Consider the following 8,218-nt stretch of genomic DNA (forward strand, 5'->3'; position numbering starts at 1 on the left):
TGAATATGTGTTTCCTAATTTAAAGTGTTACTGTACTTCCTAACTAGTAAATACAATTTACCCAGGTGCACTGAAGGCAGCAATAATACTGAAAAGACGTCCACTTTGCATCCACTAGTCAGAATTTACAGTTACCGTGGAATGTAGCGACATCACATTCCCATCACATTATACTTACAAATAAGTAAACAACACCATCAATACAGATGCTGCATCTGTTGCACTGCACATATTTCTCACCCCACTCAGAACCCTGGATTTAAAGAAAGTCCAGAGTTTCATAATTATGGCGTTGCGTTGGCATTCATGTGCGTTCAACTCATAAATTCAATCATTCATGACTTTAAAGGGGTCATGAAGTGTTTTTAACCCCCCTCATCAGAACGCTCTGTTTGAATAGGCAGGGCAGAATGTAGACTCTGAAGTAAACACCCACTGCTATGATTGGCTAATAGCTGTGTATGATTGACAGTCTACATCCTTCACAGATATATGCTGCTGTGATTTAGGTTAAAACTGCATAAATACTTATATCAAATTATCTTGTAAATGTGTGGTTGAAGATGAGATGAGGGTCCAAATGCAGTTAAGGATTATTAAAAAAAAACACAAAGTACATCCAAGCATGGCAATGGCAATGGCACAAGGGCATACGAAACAGTCTTTACAGGACAACATCAGACAAAGCACTAATGTCAACAAGAGGGCTACTTATATCAAACACTAAGGGTCACATGACAAGAACCAACCAATGAGCAAACAGAACTGAGAACCACTTGACAGGACAATAACCAATGAGGAACAAGGCACATGACTAGAACAACCAATCACAACATGAGACATACACAAGGCAGAAATATATGAGGACAAGGGAAGCATTAACACTATGAATCAAATTACAAAATAAAAGACATGGAAACAAAAACATTGAAACAAACCCCAAAACAGGCGTGACAGATCTGTTTATCAGACAAAGCATTAGTGATCATGTAATAAATAAAGTTACTCACACTTGTGTGTTGTCGGATCCAATATAGTCGGCACAACATCATCTTTTAGTTAAAATTTTTCTATAAATCCTGCGTTGAATTGTGCCTTGTTTGTAAACAAATCCACGGTAAAGTGAAGTGAACAAAGGACTAAGATCTTACCGACGAAGTCTGGAACTTTATTAAAAATAAAGTTCATTCACTCTTTCCTAACATTTGGATCAGAAGGAAGGCAATGCAAAGATTGTTTTTCCACAACCTGGCACTGCATAGTGTCTTGTTGTGTTCCGAGCATCTTTATCGTTTGGTTTCTGGATAGACCTGTGTATTCGCCTTTCTCCACAACGTGCGCGAATCGGTGGGCGGGGCTAAACAGGCAATTATGTAGAATCAGTGGGCGGGGCTAAAAGGCATTGATGTAGAATCGGTGGGCAGGGCTAAAAAGGCAGCGATGTAGAATCAGTGGGCGGGGCTAAACAGGCAGCGATGTGGAAGCAGGCATTGATCTTCTTCTGCAGAGGCGGTGCTTATCCACACTATTACATCATGGACTAGAACATTCCACAACCTGTTATTTTGGCAGACTGCCTTCAATATAAGCTGTTTTTAGACTAACAGCAAAGTTTTGAGATCTGAAACTTCCAGGCTGCTTTTATAGTACAATGACCTCTTATACAGTATGTCAAAAGATCAAGGGAAATTTGGTTTCTCAGTTCATGACCCCCTTAAAGCTCCATATCCGTTCAAAAAAACTGATTGGCTACATATGAGACAGATGACAGTTTACTGTTGTGCGTTTGATAATTGCATCAGCCCACTTGTCTGCTGGCCTAAACTACAGTTTTGAAAACAACTGTGCTACTGTTTCTGTGCCATGAAAGTATTTCAGTGAGGTCCTCTGCAGTACCCGCTCCGAGTACTTTCCATTCATTAATATTGTTTGATATCCTCTCTGTCAATAATTCAGTGCAGTTATCCAGTCTTTATTAAAGCTAAATTGTCCTCTCCAATTTCATACTTTTGTTTATGAGTCTATCATTGAACGAGGGCCGGGTAATTTCAGACTCCGTCACAAAACGCATTTCATTCCACCGCTGATGTCAGGAAAGATGGAGCACTGCGCAATGTATCATCGCAGGGCTTGGACGATGCCCAATGAGGGGACGCCAACTCTGACAATTCGATTAAATCATCCAGCAGCCATACCGTGCCCAGCTGACCTGCTTGTCCGCACTGAGGCTGCAACAAAATGATGGTGTCATTTGCCTGAGTGTTAGAGAGTTAAAATCCATTTAGGCAGCTCGAGCAGCTATTCATCAGACTAACTAGAAAGGTACTAATAGAAGGCAGTGAGCTGAGAAGAAATCCATATGTACTATGAAATAAGACGCATGGTATGATGTACTCATTTAAGTTTTTACTAGAAAGAATGGACTGTTCTTTTTGGAAGCGCATTTTTTCGTGGCACTGGAGCGTGTGCAGTACAGCTTAATTGTGAAATGAGGTGCTTTTCCACTAATTGTCCTAGGCAGAGAGGGACTTGCCTCAAGTGCTAAATTACCAGTGTATTTCTGACTTCATTAGCAAATTGTTCTACTGTTGCTGGAGGCAGAATGATGATGCCTCTGTGCTTTTGTGCTTTTTTGTTTTTGTTTTTTTGTCGGCAGCTGTGCCCAGGTGCGCTTCTCACCATTGTAAATGTCATTTGTTTTACTTCCAACATTTGTTTTGCTACAACATATAATTTCAGATCAGGTATTTAAAAGCTATTTTGTTACATGAATTTTTCATCTAAATGGGACTGTTGTTTAAAAAAAAAAATGCAGAAAAAAAGGTTTTCACACAAACGTTCCACACAATCTGCATTTGTGGTGGAGATTTCTCAGTGACTCTTTCTGCAGGTACATTGATACGCCAGTAGGTGGCAACATGGGACTGTCTTTTTGAGTGAAATGATGCTGATTCAAAATGCTGATTCGTTCAGGAAATAAACCACTGTCTTGATGACTTTATGAGTGATTCATTGAAACACTTATTAAATGAATTGTCCATTGTAATTATTTTAGTAAACAAACATATTCATGCTAAAATCTCACCTATTGAGCTTCCGCTATTGGAAACTGTGGTAGCAGCAAACTCTTTCTGCCATAATAACTAATTACATTACACCATAATATAGTATTAATAAAACATAAAAAAAAAAACATATACCAAAGCATAACATTTTAGTATATTATACAATAACGTTTTAGTAATAAGTTCCAAAGGTTTCAGTAGTGTGAAGGTGGATCATATAAATATTGCTTTGTTGTATCATGTAATATTTCCTTCAGATTTTGTTGTGCTGAATTTTCACAAAAATTCCATACACTGCGCTGCACCGGAAGTTAAGTTGGCTAAACGCAAAAGCAATTGTCGACTGGTTATTTTACAACAGGGAAAGGTTTTATTCTATTTCACACTGAACTGTTACATTTTCCCAATTTTTAATGAGTGTGTTATATTTAGTGATATTTTAATTTCATATATAAAACATATGGTTTTAGATAAGTGTCATACATTTTAAGAGTTTATTTCCGACTTTTAGGCCAGACTTTCTGCCAGCATGCATATCAAGCATGGTCCAAAGAAGGTATATCTTCCAGAGGGACCTCGACTGCACTTTCAAATAAAGTATGGGAATCACATTCTCCAGGCTCACATCAGAGAGCTCTACTGTTTTTTTAGCCTTCTAAGAGGCAACCATTATAACTGTCACTTCTCATGATGCATAAAGGACTCTGAGCCGATTGGATGACCTTGGCAGAACTAATTTGCATAACCCTCAGCACCCCACCGCCCTGCCAGTGTGCCATTCTCAGTTAAGGCATGAAAATGCAGCTTGCATTCTGAAAAAAAACAAAAAAAAAACAGACATTTTCCCCTCTCAGACACACAAACATGACAAGATACAGGCAGCATTAGCCATTTTGTGGAGAGCTTCAGATATTATGAGATCTGCAGTTCGTTGCAAATAGAGTCTATACTTATGACTTTGCAGAGTGCTCACTGATGCTGATCTCATGCGGTGAATTCATTCTTTATTGGTCTTTAAAAGTAGAAGAGATGGCGCGACGTAATTATTTGAGTATTGTCTATGTTGCCGCATAGCTTCATGCAAGCTAATTAATGTATTTGTGACTGCAGAGAGAGAAAAAGAGGAAGACAGACAGATGATTGCATTTGCATTTTTATTTTTACCATGATTACCGAAAAATTTAATCTGAGGCTTTATGAAAACAGAAAAATGCAATTTTACAAAAAAATTAAAAATAATGATTGTGACTCAGATATAGGCGTTCAAATGAAACCTGTTCATCACTGCTCAGATCAATGTTAATATATCAAAACTTATAGGTCTGATACATTATTATCTTGTGGTGTATTCCTAGCATCAACTGATAAAAATCAATATTTCTTATCAGTTGTGTTCTTAAATCTCACATTTACAGAGGATGTCTTACTTCTCTGTGATTAGGTGTGATAGGCCATTCTTTAAAGTAACTGCAGTGGCTTTTTAATTACATTTTCAATCTGGGTCCAATCACATCCTTGCATTCCTACAATAGAGATTTACATTTAAATTGACATTTTATCATGAGAGCCTGGCAGAGGTGCTTTAGTACAAAAGAAGACGTTTCATTCTCTCAGGCTTTAAGTGAGAACTTTTCTCATGATTTTCAGTCACTGTTGAATTCAGTGCATCTGATATGTGTGCAGCAAGGGTTTAGGAGATTTTAGAAGGGTTTGACTTGCATTTTATGTATCTTTAAATCCATTATTTTAAGTGTGCCTCCATTGACTGGGCATCTAAATCTGCATTTTATAAGAGCTTATATCATATACATTGGGTAGAGCATGAATTACGCAAATCAGATGCTACTCTGAAATTGTATACCATCATACAAATGCTACTCCTTGCTAAAAAAAGGGCCAGTCAGATTAAAGACAACTGGAATTTACTGTGCACTGTGAAAATGTGTTTTAACGGCGAAAAAGTTTGAGGTAAAATGTAAGCATTTAATATTTGACAATTGTTTAATGTCAGAAATGTAGGTAGAAAGAGCAAGTAGTCCAGTAAAATCCAGGGACCATGCTAGCTATTCAAAAAATTTGATCAAATATTGACATTTTGAAAAAAACAAAAAACATTTAATGTAATTTAAGTAATTTATGTAGTTTGTAATTGAATGTGAGAGACAAGAAACTTTAACAAAGCCATTTAGCATATTAAGCACGACTAAGACTGAGTGACAGTTAAACAGTTTTTATTTGGAATATGGTGATTGTTAGTTCAGATGCATTACTTTACTTATAGCTTCTGGTTACTACCTTTCTTCTTTATTCCCTTTAAATGCTTTATTTTTAATTCCTTTAAATAAAAGGTCCATTACATTTGTGATGGTCACCCTAACACACACACACATGAGCAAACCATGTTCAAGAGATGGTTGTGGTTTTGGGTTTAATTGGTCACAAAAGTACACAAAACCCATTAAAACCAACAAAATAATCCGGCCTAACTGGGATAAGAAACAAAAAACCCAGCAGACCAGCAGATATGGTTTAAAGCGATATAGCAGTGACCAATTTCGAATGATTTTAAAATTGTTCCAATGACATACACTTAAGGCAGTGCTGTGGATCAATAGAAATCAACGACAACCATTTGAAAACCTGAAATAAAAATACGAGACCTTGCAAGGATCACTTTAGAGAAGGAGTGCTACAGAATTATTGGAAAAATGAGGAGTGCAGAGGCTCAGAATCATATATGAGGGCTCTTAAATACACCACACCCCACTTAGAGATGACCCAGACATGCTGCAATTCAGCGACAATCTCTCAGTCAATGACCTTGACGTCTCAGCCAAAGAGAGTCCCTGATATCCAGAAAAAAAAAAAAAGTGATGTGATGTGAAAAAAAAGAAAAACAGATGTGAGAGCAGTGGCCTGCTGTGACCGGCAGGCAGGAGGCAGCATCAGCCAATCAGATGTAAGGACACACTGATATGGACACACAAGTGGTTGTGCTAATGAATATTCTGCACACGTCTAAATCAAAAGCAGCAATAAGACTGGTCTGTTACAGTGCAATGCTGGGAATCAACTGTAACATAGAAATTCATTGAATGAATTCAGAAATCAATATGAAGATGACATTATTTCAGTTTATTCAGGTGTTAAAAATCAAACAATGTACCCTCCATCCTCACTGTAATATACAGCACACTGAAATGAGTGTAACTGCAGCAGCTTAATTCTGAAATTTAAAGGCTTTACCTGCATAGAACGTATCTGATTAAATGATTTTCCATCAATTTTTGCAACCATTATTTGATGTTTTTAAAATGTATATATTGGACAACACTTTAGTTACAGGTGCATCTCAAAAAATAATTTTTTTTGGTAACATTACAAAAAGTGAAACTTTCATATATTCTAGATTCATTACATGTAAAGTAAAAAAATTCAAAAGTTTTTTTGTTTTGATTAGAGCTTACAGCTCAAGCTTGAGAATACTGTCAAGCAAAGCTGATTCAAACACTTGGGAGAGCTTCACAAGGAGTGGACTGAAGCTGGAGTCAGTGCATCAAGAGTCACCGAGCTCGGACGTCTTCAGGAAAAGAGCTACCAAGTCACTTCTGAACCAGAGACAACGTCAGAAGCATCTTAACTGAGCTAAGGAGAAAAAGAACTGGACTGTTGCTCAGTGGTCCAAAGTCCTCTTTTCAGATAAAAGTAAATTTTGCATTTCATTTGGAAATCAAGGTCTGGAGGAAGACTGGAGGCACAGAATCCAAGCTGCTTGAAGTCCAGTGTGAAGTTTCCGAAGTCAGAGATGATTTGGGGCCGTGACGTCTGCTGGTGTTGGTCCATTGTGTTTTATCAAGTCCAAAGTCAATGCAGCCGTCTACCAGGAGATTTTGGAGCACTTTATGCTTCCGTCTGCTGACAAGCTTTATGGAGATGCTGATTTCCTTTTCCAGCAGGACTTTAGCACCTGCCCACAGTGCCAAAACCACTTCCAAGTGGTTTGCTGACCATGATATTACTGATATTGCTTGATTGGCCAGCCAACATGCCTGACCTGTACCCCATATGGAATCTATGGGATATTTTCAAGAGAAAGATGAGAAACAGTGGATCAAACAATCTGCTGAAGGCTCAATAGTGCCTCAGCAGAGCCACAGGCTGATCGCTTCCATGCTACGCCTCACTGATGCTGAGCCCCGGCCAAGTATCGAGTGCATAAATGAACATACTTTAAAGAACTTGAACTTTTCTGTTTTGCAAATCCTTTTTTGATTGATCTTAGGAAATATTCTAATATTTTGAGATACTGGACTTTTGACTTTCATGTCATCATAAAAATGAAAACAAAAAAACTTTTTGAAATATTTTACTTTACATGTAATGAATCTAGAATAAATGAAAGTTTTACTTTTTGAAACAAGTTACCAAAAAAACAACACGATAGTCTAATTTTATGAGGTGCACCTGTATATATATGCTGTGTTAAGTAAGCATCAAAACTATTTTTTCAGGATTTAATAATACATTAATTTCTACATTTGCATGTAAGTCAGTCGTGTTTTAAGAGGTATCTGTGGGCTGTGAGCTGAGGATGAACTTTCCAGATTTCTACAGGTAAGAAGTGAGTGCTAGGTGACCAGTCACATCTGATCAAAGCGATCCAGCTGATACGGTTTGTATGACCAGGTCATTCACTGCACCAAAGATCACAAAGTGTCTTGAAATGAATCCTGGCAGCTGCAGGGAGCCACGCAGAGACTGGAGCAAAGAAGTGATGTGTGAAAATACATCAATGTTCAATGCAAGTCAAGTAGTTTTATTCTCAATGTTGATGCAGTCAAAGCAAAAAGGAATAAGTTACAATAGTTTGATGCACCATAGAAACCTTATATTGTGAGAGCTGGCAGTGAAATGTGACCAGTGAAGGTTGGTTGGTTGTCTCGACTCTTCTGCTTTGTACACTCCAGGTGATGACTATGTGACCTTCCCGAGATAAAACTTGAATTGTAGGGGTATTTTCTTGGAAGGTAAATCTTAGTCTTGAATAAACTGTAATGTCATTGGGTAAAATAGACAAAAGAAACCTCATGTTTCTGTCATCGATTTTCTGAGTTTTTTTCTCTTAACATATGACTGTTAATCTGTACTTTAAA

The sequence above is a fragment of the Onychostoma macrolepis genome, chromosome 05 (genome assembly GCF_012432095.1).
Source record: "Onychostoma macrolepis isolate SWU-2019 chromosome 05, ASM1243209v1, whole genome shotgun sequence".
Classification (NCBI taxonomy): Eukaryota; Metazoa; Chordata; class Actinopteri; order Cypriniformes; family Cyprinidae; genus Onychostoma; species Onychostoma macrolepis.